This window comes from Pongo pygmaeus, chromosome 16 (assembly GCF_028885625.2).
Source record: "Pongo pygmaeus isolate AG05252 chromosome 16, NHGRI_mPonPyg2-v2.0_pri, whole genome shotgun sequence".
In the NCBI taxonomy this organism is placed as follows: Eukaryota; Metazoa; Chordata; class Mammalia; order Primates; family Hominidae; genus Pongo; species Pongo pygmaeus.
This window is the reverse complement of record NC_072389.2, coordinates 68923798-68938202: the sequence shown is the minus strand read 5'-3', so window position 1 is coordinate 68938202 and position 14405 is coordinate 68923798. Positions and strand designations below refer to the sequence as shown.

The following is a 14405-nucleotide window of genomic DNA, read 5'->3' as shown; positions in this document are numbered from 1 at the left end:
CAACAGTTAAGAGACATTTTCAGCAAATGCATTTCAATTTAACACGAAGTGGCTTCAGTCAAAAAATAATTGATAAAATTAGTCACAATCAGTGAAATCAGAATTAAATGTAAAACAAAAACATTCCTGAAGATTTTACAGAACTTGAGCTTGTAAGTGGCCAGCTATAAAACAGCTTGGATTCTTTTTTTCTTTATTTTTTAAAAATACAGCCAGGGTATTCTGTTTCCCAGGCTGGTCTCAAACTCCTGGCCTCAAGCGATCCTCCCACCTCAGCCTCCCAAAGTGCTGAGATTACAGGTGTGAGCCACCGTGCCTGACTAGTTCAGATTCTTGTTCAATGTAGAAAACAATTTTAAGATGGTGAGATGAAAAATTAAATTATTTCAGTTAAGGAAATTATATTTTTAAATTATGAGGAAAAAACTTAAAAAGATATTTTACGGAAAGTGAAAAATCTTTGAGACACCAAGCAACTGTCAGTGAATAAAAGGCCCTTCTAACAATATTAAAGATCAATTAAGTCAGCATTTGAAAAGTTACAAGTCTTTTTAGCTTTAGATGAATTTTAGAAGAGATAATGCCCACTTAATACTATGGGTATATCTGTCTCAAATGACCTTCAAATTTACAGAGAAATGTCTTCATCTATTTGCAGCCTTAAATTTAAAAACTGATCTTATGTTGTAGATATTTTTGAATTCTCTACATCTGTAACTGTCAGCTACATATAAAAAAGTCAGTTTCCAGCAAGACAGTGTTCAAACATCTGTGTTTGTCGGATTTATTTCTCTTATTACTTTGTTCTGCTGTGTGAAACACAATGCAAATATTTGTGCCCTAAGGCAGACTGTATCATGGAAGCAGCTATTAAAATTGTTCAGGCCGGGCATGGTGGCTTATCCCTGTAATCCCAGCACTTTGGGAGGCCGAGCAGGGTGGATCACAAGGTAAAGAGATCAAGACCATTCTGGCCAACATGGTGAAACCCTATCTCTTCTAAAAATACAAAAATTAGCTTGGCGTGGTGGCACACGCCTGTAGTTCCAGCTACTCAGGAGGCTGAGGCAGGAGAATTGCTTGAACCCAGGAGGCGGAAGTTGCAGTAAGCTGAGATCGCGCCACTGCACTCCAGTGCACTCCAGCCTGGCAAAAGAGCTAGACTCCGTCTCAAAAAGACCCAAAAATTGTTCAGTACATATGCACAAATGCTCTAAATCATCACCAGTTTATGGAACTGTTAAAAGAAATAGAAGACAATGAATTTAATGACCACATTATTAGCTAATGTTGGTTGCTTGAGTCAAGGAAGAGTTTTGCAAAGATTTACAATTCTGTTAACTCTAATTCAGATTTTCTTGAAACAAAAGAAATGCTTGCCAATATTTGACAATCAAAAAGTAAACCAGGAACAGATTTTTAGAAATCTCAGTGTGATTTACATTGTTACCCCTATATCACAATGCGTATCAATTAGCTAGATTTGAAGATCCAAGGAGAGAAAAAGCTTATTCATGACCTAGCTAGACAGGTACAAGAATTTACGTTAAAATTGAAGCTTTTTATAATACAAATCAATGATCGTACACATTTTTCAACATGAATTGACATGCAGCAGCACAGCACTGTGTAAAGTGGCTGCAAAACCTATGAAAAAAATACAACAAACGCTTTGTTGATTTGGATAAACTTAGAGTTGATTTTCAATTTATATGATGTCCCTTTGAATTTGACATTGATAATAAGAAGTTTTCACAAGTGTTAGTGGACTTATTAACCTGCATGGATATTTTGACAGTGCTGCACTTCTTCTGAGTCAAATCAATTATTCTTAAAAGAGTAATTTTTGTCAATACAGATACAAATATTGGAGAAAAATTATTTGTTTGGTACTCCATTTATTGGAAAACAATGTTTAAAACAGTGTGAATCTACTTTTTTAACTGCAATTTTTATGAATCTAAATACAGATCAAATATTTTTTACGAAAATTTCACGAGTTGAAATGTACTTAAAGTTGTAAAATACACAATGGATTTCAAGGATTTCATATTAAAAAGTGCAAACTATCTCTAATAGTTTTACATTGATTACATGTTGACACAGTATTTCTGATATACTGGGTTAAAAAATATACAATCAAAAGTAATTTCACCTGTTTCTTTTTGCTTTTTTAATATGGCTACTAAAATATTTTAAATTACATATGTGACTTGCATTATTTCTCTTTTATATAGCACTGCTAATGTAGGGAATCTAAGATACTACCTGCTCCAAAATTCTATAATACTAGCATAAAGAGATAAGAAATTAACTTTATTGAACTATAAGAACTCAATTTTATAGTCGGGCGTGGTGGCAGGTGTCTGTAATCCCAGCTACTCAGGAAGCTGAGGCACGATAATTGCCTGAACCCGGGACACAGAGGTTGCAGTAAGCAGAGATCATGCCACTCCACTGGGCAATAAAGTCAGACTCTTGTCTCAAAAAAAGAAAGAAAGAAAAAAGAACTCAATTTTAGGCCAGCCTGGGCAACATAGCAAGACTCCATCTCTATGAAAATTAAAAAATAAAAAATTCCCTGGGCAAGGTGGCTCACGCCTATAATCCCAGCACTTTGGGAGGCCAAGGTGGGTGGATCACCTGAGGTCAGGAGTTCGACATCAGCCTGACCAACATGGTGAAACCCTGTCTCTACTAAAAAAATACAAAAATTAGCCAGGAGTTGTAGCGTGTGCCTGTAATCCCAGCTACTGGGGAAGCTGAGGCAGGAGAATCGCTTGAACCTAGGAGGCTGCAGTGAGCTGAGATCGTGCTACTGCACTCCAGCCTGGGCAACAGAGTGAGACTCTGTCCCAAAAAAAACAAAACAAAGCAAAAATAAAATAATAAATAAATAAATAGCCAAGCATGATGGTGTGCACCTGTAGTCCCTCCCAGCTACTTAGGAGGCTGAGGTGGGAAGATCACTTGAACTCAGGAGTTGGAGGCTGCAGTGAGCTGTGATCACGTCACTATACTCCAGCTGGGTGACAGAGACCCTGTCTCTAAAATTTTTTTTTAGTTTTTTTGTAACTCTTTTTTTTTGAGACAGGGTCTCATTCTGTCACCCAGGCTGGATTGCAGTGACCCCATCTCAGCTCACTGCAACCTCCGTCTCCCTGGCTCAAGTGATCCTCCCACCTCAGCCTCCCAAGTAGTTGGGACTGCAGGCACGCTACCATGCCTGGCTAATTGTTTAACTCTGCTTCCCAAAGTGCTGGGCCTACATGCCTCTCTCTTTCTCTCTCTCTATTGGGACAGGGTCTTGCTCTGCAGCGATGCTATCACAGCTCACTGCAGCCTTGACCTCCTGGACTCAAGCGATCCTCCTGCCTCAGCCTACCGAGTAGCTGCGACTACAGGCATGAGCAACCATGCCTGGCTAATTTTTTTTACTTTTGTAGTGGCAGGGTCTCACTATGTTGCCCTGGCTGGTCTCAAATTCCTAAGCTCAAGCAATCCTCCCACCTCAGCCTTCCAAAATGCTGGGATTACAAGACTGAGCCACTATGCCCGGCCATAACTCAATTTTATTTTGGCTGGATTTGTTTTTCACTGGTTTAAAAAATTCTTTTTAGGTTTTTACAACTATCTCTATTTCTCAAGAGCCAATTCTAGGTGTTCCTATAGTCAGTCACTAAGAGGGACATTTATTTTAAGAATATAACTTTTCTTTGTTTTTCTACTGTTTGAATTTCATATTATACAAGTTGTATATATTACTATGATTGTTGTTACCACTATTCTTTAAGGAAAACAGCTGCTTCCACGGCTGTTTCCACAAAACTTCTTTATTATTATTATACTTTAAGTTTTAGGGTACATGTGCACAATGTGCAGGTTAGTTACGTATGTATACATGTGCCATGCTGGTGTGCTGCACCCATTAACTCGTCATTTAGCATTAGGTATATCTCCTAATGCTATCCCTCCCCCCTCCCCACACCCCACAACAGTCCCCAAAGTGTGATGTTCCCCTTCCTGTGTCCACGTGTTCTCATTGTTCAATTCCCATCTATGACTGAGAACATGCGGTGTTTGGTTTTTTGTCCTTGTGATAGTTTACTGAGAATGATGATTTCCAATTTCATCCATGTCCCTACAAAGGACATGAACTCATCATTTTTTATGGCTGCATAGTATTCCATGGTGTATATGTGCCACATTTTCTTAATCCAGTCTATCATTGTTGGACATTTGGGTTGGTTCCAAGTCTTTGCTATTGTGAATAGTGCCGCAATAAAAATACGTGTGCATGTGTCTTTATAGCAGCATGATTTATAGTCCTTTGGGTATATACCCAGTAATGAATGGGATGGCTGGGTCAAATGGTATTTCTAGTTCTAGATCCCTGAGGAATCGCCACACTGACTTCCACAATGGTTGAACTAGTTTACAGTCCCACCAACAGTGTAAAAGTGTTCCTATTTCTCCACATCCTCTCCAGCACTACAGGTCAAAACTTCTAAGGCAAGAGTGCCTGTCACGTGGTAGAGGATTAGTAAATGTTAGTTTCCTTCCTCTGTGTAACTAGCCTCACAGCACATTCGTCTCTAGCTGCCTACATTCCCCTGGTTTGATTTCTTTTGTCAAAAGAAAATAAGTAGCAAAGGTGGGAAATAAATGAAAATGTAAATGTTACCAAGTTGTTTTAGTCTTCAGATGAGACACAGCTTCCAAACTTGAAATTGTCCCACTAATATTGGTGTTTAAAAAGGCAAACAGATTGGCCGGACGTGGTGGCTCACGCCTGTAATCCCATCACTTTGGGAGTCTGAGGCGGGCAGATCATGAGGTCAGGAGATCGAGACCATCCTGGCTAACACGGTGAAACCCCGTCTCCACTAAAAATACCCCCCCAAAAAAAATTAGCCGGGCGTGGTGGCGGGCACCTGTAGTCCCAGCTACTCGGGAGGCTGAGGAAGGAGAATGGTGTGAACCCAGAAGGCGGAGCTTGCAGTGAGCTGAGATCAGGCCACTGCATTCCAGCCTGAGTGACAGAGCAAGACCCCATCTCACAAAAAATAAAATAAAATAAAATAAAGGCAAACAGATGGATTTAAAAGTTCTAAAAATCTTTTCCTGATTCACTACAATTGTACTGAAGCTTTTTGGTCAGAATTATGCATACCTCGGACACCGGGAAAAAAATTTAGCCACTCTTCTTAATTTTCCCTTCAAGAAGATTATGCCAGAATAAGTGGTACAAAAAAGTACATAACTCATACGTTGTGTTTCAAAAACGTGTAGATTGGTCCTCTGAAGCCTGGAATGCATATATCCTACTTTGAAATAAATGTTACAAAACACGGTTAAACGTTTTAGGTGGAAATACATGTTTCCCAAAATGTAGCTGAAATCCACAGTATTTGAAAAAGCTCGATTTCTCCTTTGGTCTGTATATACTACTGGCACTGAGAAACTGACAGGAGAGGCCTAGGCAGGATTCAGATAACCTGACTGGCCTCTAGGAGAGGAGGTCCAGGCTCAGCATCTTCATATACATAGGACTTCATATGATAAACAGAAGTCAGGAACTACCTACATTATATGACCAACTTTTAGGCTATAAAATTTATACCTAAGCAAGTTTTTACTTACTGACTTTAAATGACTCTTCAAGAAAAGATGAGCTCTACTGTTTTTTTTGTTGTTGTTGTTGTTGTTGTTGTTTTTGAGACAAGGTCTGGCTCTGTCACCCAGGCTGGAGTGCAATGGCGTGATCTCAGCTCACTGCAACCTCCGTCTCCTGGGCTCAAGCCATCCTCCTACCTCAGCCTCCCGAGTAGCTGAGACTACAGACACGTGCCACCATGCCCAGCTAGTTTTTGTATTTTTAGTAGAGATGGGTTTTCGCCATGTTGCTCAGGCTAGTCTCGAACTCTTGGGCTCAAAGCCATCTGCCCACCTTAGCCTCCCAATGTGCTGGGATTACAGTTGTAGGCTACTGTGCCTGGCCTAAAATAAGCTCTACTTCTGACGGACTTTTTGTCAGATAAGGACTATATTTAATAGAAAGAAAGAAGTATTTAAGAAAAAGTAAGTACACTGAACATTAAAAAAAAATACTTGAAAATTGTATTAGGGTACATATTAGAGATGTTAGATAAGGAAATAGGATATAAAAAAGGAAGGTAAGAAGAATATTGGTGTCTTTCTTTACTTCTAAGACAGACAAGTAACATTATCATCTTGGCTATGTAAAGATTAATCTCAAATCCAAATTCATTGAGCCAAATGTGATCATAAAGTAGTTTTAAACTTATTTAAGCCAACAGCTAATAAACTCCTAATTAAATGTACAGTATAGTATAATATGCATACTGCTGTTAGACAGGATATATAGAACTGATTTCACTACTGTGCACTGAAAAAAGATACATCAAGTAGCAGGTAAATTTTCATAAGAAACACAAGCTACTTATTCTATTATATAATTAAGGAGGTAAACAATGAATAAAATCGGAGCTTGAAAATTATTTCAAATTCTGTTGACACTAATAAACAACAAAAATGAAATTGCTCAATTTTCTCATTACACTTATACTTTATATGTGCCTTTTTAGATTTTGATTTATTTCTAATTTCTAGTATTTAAACTTGCCTAAACCTTGCTACTTTTCTTTCTATAAACTCTCAAAAACTCATCTTTCTTCTCTTCATTTCAAACAACATTCTTTTCTATACTTTGGTTATTTCCTTTGGTACATCTTTTTCCCTTTTCCCTGAGAAACTTTCAATTCCATAGCTATCTGTAACTGAACTCAGTATAGTATTTGATGGTCCCCACAATGTCAGCCTTGCTTAGATATTCTTATCTCCTACCCCTTCCCTCCCAATCTTCCCTTTCACTTCAGTGTTACCTGCTCTAGTTTTAGAGTTAAGCTTTCATCCCATATACCACGAACTCTCTTACCCCTCGGTATTTTCCATTTTGCACCATTCACTTATTTAATGGCAAAACAATATTCCTCATTCGGTCATCTCCATCTTTACATTCTTCCCCCATTCTCCAAAAATGAAAACACACAGCATGGCTCAATCGTTTTCTTGTCCTAAAATTTAATGTAGGTTTACTTCCTTTAAAAAATTCTCTTTAGAAACACTCGTTTCCTTCCTGTTTTTGCCCTGCACTACTTGCCCCCTCTCTAAAAGACAAAACACTAGTCTACTAAAGTCAAAACAATAACTTTGGATTGAAATCCAGCTACTTCCCCTTTCACTAGTTTTGGTTAATGAAGTTTCTTTCTTTCTACCAGACTTCACTCGTATTAACTGGACTCTACAAGCAGTGAGCATCCAGACCTGCATTCGGTTACAAAAGAAGCCTTCAAGCTATTTTCATCAGCTTCCTAATCAAGTTAAAGAATAAACCACAAAACTGAGTGTCCACTACCCTCTCTCTATATATTCTATATATATATGTATATATTTGTATTAATAAAATATATATACAAGTAAATTTAAATTATATATTACAAAAAAGAATAATTTTTAAAGAATGAGCTAGAGATGAAATAAACTATATTAAATGTCTTGCTATTCACAATATCTTCATACTATTATTAAACTAATTTCCTTTTTTTTTTTTTTTTTTTTTTTCTTAAAGACAGTGTCTCCCTGTGTTGCCCAGGCTGCTTGCGAACTCCTGGGCTCAAGGGATCCTCCTGTCTCAGCCTCCCAAAGTGCTAGGATTATAGGTGTGAGCCACCATGCCTGGCCATAATTTCTCAAAGTACAATATATCATAAGGTAAAGGTTTGACATTAATGACAGTGAATATAGATTCATACTTCCTATCATCTTCATGTTAATTTTTAAACATTTTGTCCAACTTATCAGGTCTTATTAGTCTGTGTTTTTATTAGATAGCCAACAATTTTATCCTGTAATGTGATTGATGGGCACAAAGTAGGAAAATGTGTGCATCTGCCCCTTTCTTGTGTTTACATCATCGTCACTATCTTGCAGAATTTAAAACCTTTTAAAACATGTGTCCATTTGGCTAAACATGTTATATGGAAGGAATAAATCCATTTAACTAAGCAGATATAGAATGCAAAATGCTCAAAGTAAACAGTGAGGACACCACAGGTGAAACTGATTTAGGAGACTGTGTGTAACTCATGGCACACAATCATCAAATCTACAGACCTCTGGCAGCAGGTGTTAAATATTTGACAAAGGTTTTTTTTCTCCTCCAAAATAAAAAGGTATAGTGTTCTAAACTCTCTTCCCATACTGCCAGTACATTATTTTGGAGACCACTGCACTAAAAACTAGGTCCCTAGCACATAGCTTCTCAAAAAATGTTATTTATTGAGTAAAAGGTGTTTTTTTTTTTAATGTTGTTCACAATATGTTTGAGGACCTTCATGTAAACCACGATCTGTCCCAAGTAAACATTTTGAAGACAAAAACTGAGGGAGAAAAGGACTACTTATTATAATATCAAGTTTTCTTCATAAGGGTCATTACCTTCACTTTGTACCTTTAACACATTTATTCCTAGGTGTAACCAATAGTTTTGTCATTCTGTTGAATATTTTTGCTTGGTCATTTCCATTTTCAACTGATGACTACTAATAAAGAGAAAGCTATTAGTTTGTGTACATTTCTCACACATGAGCTTTCCAAAGTGTCTTACATTTAATCCTCATTGCTGTTTTCTACTAGAGTGCCCCTGGGCTTTCCAGCTATTCTATTGTATCATTTCAAAGTAGAAATAATTTTTTGTTTCCAATATTTATGCCAATTATTTGACTTTCTGTCTACTGTCTTACTGCAATGGCTAGAACTACCAAAACAATGCTTAATAATAGTGACAATCATGTAAATGATGACAGGAAGTATTAGTCTGGTTTCTGATATAATGGAAATGGCTTTAGCATTTCATCATTTAGTATATGATGTTTGCTTTCTGGTTTTTGGCAAACTATAAGAGCTTAAGTTTCTGTTTATTTCAATGTTATTAGTTTTTTAAAACGAGAAATGGCTATTTATAAATGTACATTTTGCTTCCAATGGGACAATAATCTGAGGTTTCCTTTAATAATGAATATATTCATAGAACTCAGGTGAAATTAACTCTACTTGGTAATTATATAATTTTTCTTTTTGATAGCTTACTGGGTTAGATGTGCTTTAAGTTATAGTTATTTGCAACTACAGTATTTTATTTAGTAAAATTGGCTTATTTTCTTTTTGGAGTTTCTGTTAGATTTCTATCTTAAGGTTTTGAAAGTTTATAACATTAATATACTTAATGTTAAATTTTAATAGTTTGAGGCTGCACTGTCCAATAGTAGCTAGTAGTCACATGGGGCTATTTAAATATTAATTAAAATAAAAAACACTTAATTCTTCACACTAGCCACATTCAATTGCTCAATTGCTACCATACTGAATAACATATATGTCATACCCAAGACAGAGAAAAATCTCTACCTCTTTCTCAGCTTTAAAATACTAAGTTTTTTTCAATTCCTGTTGTTAGTGCTATTGAAGTTACTCAAGTCAAGACTTCCACATATGTCCTTGAAGAACTAAGAAAATATTCCTAAAGCAAACCATTCTTCACTCATCTGAAACAAGGAGGAATAATCATACAAATAAAACATTTTTTATGCAATAGTAAAGAAACAAGTCCTTTAATTTACTGGCTACAAAGCTATCTTTATACAGTAAGCCATGCATAACACTCATACCAAAAATAAATAAATAAATAAAACCTCTTATGCAACAAACATCCCTGAAACATGACAGATCCTTCATTAAGTTTCAAGCTCCTTTTCATTCACTTCTAAGACATTTTGATATTTATGGGCAAATTTGACCTCTGGTTTTATTATAAATGACAGTAATACTGAAAAAAAAAAAAAAAGCAAGCTGATATTCTAGTGACTTTATTTCAAACTGAGAAAGGTTAAAATCTAAAAGAATTTGTTTAGGAAGCAAGAATATTTTTAAATTCTCTTACTAAACTCTGATGTATTGCCATCAAATAAGCCAATTATGGAAAATTAGAAGAATACCCGCAGAGCAAACCCATATCCTTTGTTAAAAGCAGACAAAGTACCAGCATATCTTAAGGAAGAGCCTTTTATGTTTTCAGATTATCTCTATTAGAAAGTTTCTTCTTAAACTTCAAAATATTGTTTTTAAATAAACAAAACTCTCCCTGTTGTTTAATTTTTTACATTGAAAATTTGCGTCCAAATCATTTATAAGAACAGTCAACAAAATATTTTCCTTCTTTAAAATTTTTAATCACAACTGCTGTAGGAAATGATTCATTATCTATTTAAACTCACAAATAAAGCTTTATGTTCATTTTAATTAAAATTGCCATTTATTACAAGTGTTTAAAATCTGAAATTCAAGCCTCTTTTCTAGACAACTGATTCACATTTCACAATATTTCTTCATTTGAAAGGATGCTTTAAAACATTACCTGCCCTGAAGGAATATACTTTTAATATTCCTTTCATAATTCTTCATTCTCAAAAATTCAGCTATTATTGATAAGGATATCAAAGTTGACAAGACTATGTCAGATGTCAAAAATTATTGGTTCAGTATTTTAAATCTATTAACTACAAAGGTCTACCTCCATGAAAAAACCAAAGTTCCTAATTTTAATCTTTGTTTCTTCTCAATCACAATAATGTACACCACATACAATTCCATTTGTATTGGTTAAGGGAGGGAAATTGGGTTGGGAGCAAATGAAATATTACCTAACAAACAGTAAACGAAACACTAGCTCTTGTGTGAAATCTTGGGAAGATTTTTATTTTCATCGAAATCTTAATTTACCTTTCATTTTCAAGTTAATCTGCTTATCTCCTTAAGAAGTGCGTTTGTGTCAAATCAGAATCATTCCTTTTCGCACTGCTTTCTCTCTTAATGAACAGTAACCTGATTTCTATTGTTCTGCCTGGTTAACGCATGCTTCCTCTCTGGGCCCCTGTTTACCTCAAGGTGGAGGGGCACTGCTCTACAAGGGTGTCCATCTTGGGAGGGAAATGAAGTAGTTCACCTATATCATGATTTAAGTTGTCTGCAGGAAAAATGTTATGTGGCTCTTTAGTCCTTCAAGATGATCAGGGGACACAGTATTATAGATTTGATGTAACCTTCCCCGTTTCTGAAAGACAGTTAACAAAATTCAGTCTTTCAAATGTATGTCGCCTACTCTGCACCAGACACTACATACTAGGGAAGAATACAAAGATCTGAGATATGGTATCTGCAGTCTCCAAGGACATTTACAAATAACTAACATGCACCAGGAAATTATAAGTATTCCAAGAGCTGTGAGTTCAGGAAAGATTACATTCAGCTACAACTGGAGCTGGGGAAAGAGAAGAGTTCAGTGATAACTTCATAAAGGATTGCAAACATAGGACAGGGCAGGGACTATTGGCAAGGGGAAAGCAGGGAAAGAAGAACTACAAGCCTCAAGAGTATGTTATAACTTCTCTAGGGCACAGAGCATACTGCAAAAAAGGCTTTGACTTTAGTCAAGATATTTATAATCAAACATGTTAAACTTAATGCACCAATGTTTTACTTCTGAAATCAATCATTCAGTCTAACCACAAGAAATTAGTGTACAAGGAAAATTAATAAATTGAAGTAAAATTACTAACGGGCACTAGGAAACAACACATGCACACACTCCACACAGAAATAGGAAATCTGTTTGTTTCTTCATCACAGTGAAGTGTGGGAGGAATGTTAATTTAAACTACATCTTCATCAATTTACAACTATCACAGATTCCTTTTAGGCCATCAGTGTAATGCTACAGGGTGATTCCCTAGCATTTTATTCTAAAACCCACAAGTGAGCCGATAATGTGACCAGCTGCAGCTCCCTTCCTGAATTCAGCAGCTCTGGGTGTCCACACACTTGCAGCTCTGTACAACTTCACACAAAAGCCTGGCAATCAGCCAAGAAGACTCCATCATAGTGTATACTCCCCAAGGTTCAAGATTTTCCATTTAATTCCAATTCCACCATGAAACGACATATACTTTAGCAGACTATAGTGAAATAAAACCAATTCAATTCCTATTTCTAGTTAATAAAATATGCCCATAAATTGTAATGTATAAAGATATTAAAATATATAATCTACATTTTTAAAGGGCCTTGAATATAATTCCACTCCATTAAGATAATTCTTAAAATTTTCTTTAAGAGTTAGTTTCCTCAGAATCTTACCAACAGCAAGAAAACAATGGCAAACTTGTTATAGCACAAAGCGATTTAATTGTATTTCCAAAGTCCTCCATTAAGCAATTCACTCACATTGCTAACTGAAAATCAAGAATCAATGTTCTCAGTATCTGGTACTATAGGATGATGTGACCCATGACAATGTGAGACAGATATTTCAAGAATTACATTAATTTCTGTTGTCTAAAGCAGAAATACAAACACACAGAAACACACACTTCTGCAAATTACGTAGCTGCATCACTCTAGTATGTAAGTTTCCTGAGGGAAAGGGGGGAAAAAAAAACCTGAGGGAAAGGGGAATGCAAACGCTTTAACTGCCTGGCTAACACTTAACTTTGGTAGGAGTGTTTCACAACAGCAAATAACAATAAACTGAGCACTAACCTTTGTGTGAAAATCTTGGGAAGATTTTCATTTTTACTGAAATCTTCACCTACCTCTAGCTTCTCTCTCTCCAGGTCTGGAAACCTTCCACACAAAGGATCACTAAAAACAGTAGTGATCTGAATGCATAACCCTTAAGATGTCTATTCAATAGCCAAAATTTAACGGTGTTGAACCTGTAAAAATGTAAAAGACCCTTTGGGAGGCCGAGGCAGGCGGGTCACGAGGTCAAGAGATCGAGACCATCCTGGCTAACACGGTGAAACCCTGTCTCTACTAAAAATACAAAAAAATTAGCCGGGAGTGGTGGCGGGCGCCTGTAGTCCCAGCTACTCAGGAGGCTGAGGCAGGAGAATGGCTTGAACCTGGGAGGCGGAGCTTGCAGTGAGCCGAGATCGGCCACTGCACTCCAGTCTGGGCGACAGAGCAAGACTCTGTTTCAAAAAAAAAAAGTAAAAGACCTGGCAAACCACTGACCCTTTCTTCTTCCTTTTGATGGGCACCTTCCTATGATACAATTATCGACTAAGGACAATGTGGAAAGGATTCTCACACCATTTCAGTAGAAAGTAAATTAAAATTGTTATCTGGACTTCTCTAAATCCCCATTAATGCCTTCATGTAACATTCAAGGGCTGTCTGGCAATAAAAAATATCTCCAAAGTCATCTTTTAAATGGCTTATATCCCCCGCTTTAACGTCAACAACGTTTTGAATCAAGGGAAAGCTGATTAAAACAAGAATTGTTCATCATAATTTACTAGTCACAGAAAGAAATTTGCTTCACACCAAAGTTAAAACTGCAAAATATACTTTCTGAGCATAACCAAATGGATATGGATCATTAAGCATCGCTCACAACCTAAATAACCTAGTTCTAAGTAGTCACAAAAATAGATACCTACTTTGTCATTTACATGAAACAGACATGAATATTATATTACAAAGAGGGAACAGAACCCGCTGCCAACCTCTTTTTAAAGGATACTAACAAAAAAAAAAAAAAAAAAAAAAAAAAAAAATAGCCCCGGGAGCGGTGGCTCATACCTGTTAATCCCAGCACTTTGGGAGGCCGAGGCAGGCGGATCACCTGAGGTCAGGAGTATGAGACCAACCTGACCAACATGGTGAAACTCTGTCTCTACTAAAAATACAAAATTAGCTGGGCATGGTGGCACATGCCTGTAATCTCAGCTACTCGGGAGGCTGAGGCAGGAGAGTTGCTTGAACCAGGGAGGCAGAGATTGAGGTAAGCCGATATTGTGCCACTGCACTCCAGCCTGGGCAGCAAGAGCGAAACTCCGTCTCAAAAAAAAGAAAAAAACAGCCTGGAAAGCTATGTACCAAATTCTTGACATTCACCTTTGGGGGAGTAGAAGAGGAGCGTGGAACTGCACTGGGAGAAGGGAGACTGTCAGAACAATTTTTTTTTAAACAAAGCAGTTAAAATGTTTAAGATTATATGACAAAAATGTTAACTGGACAGGGGACAGGAGGCACATGGGTTTGTTTGTTGAGTTCTTCTGAACATGGGTTATCACATTATTCTTCAATTTAAAATAACACAAGAAAAAGAAATTATAATAACAACAAAGAAATAGATCTATTTCCCTGAAGCTAGGATAGATGAGGAACAGGAGGTGGGAGAGAAGAGGAGGCAGAGAAGAGGCGGCCTAGAAGTTGAAAGGAACAAAGCAAAGTAAAATCTGAATGAATAAAGATAAGCGTTC

The 14405-nt window shown here is 36.7% G+C and overlaps 1 protein-coding gene and 1 long non-coding RNA gene across 16 annotated transcripts in view; one reads left to right on the top strand and one right to left on the bottom strand.

The window, feature by feature from the left end:
• The window catches only part of LOC129013637 (uncharacterized), a 51815-nt gene extending 38124 nt beyond the window's left edge, over window positions 1-13691 (top strand). For both annotated transcript variants that reach the window (XR_008494045.2, XR_010123823.1), the window contains one exon: window positions 7302-13691. This is a non-coding gene — a long non-coding RNA (uncharacterized LOC129013637). The remainder of the gene's footprint in view (window positions 1-7301) is intronic.
• Window positions 1-14405, bottom strand: part of USP3 (ubiquitin specific peptidase 3) — a 92692-nt gene that overhangs the window by 43885 nt on the left and 34402 nt on the right. The gene's annotated exons all lie outside the window — the stretch shown is intronic.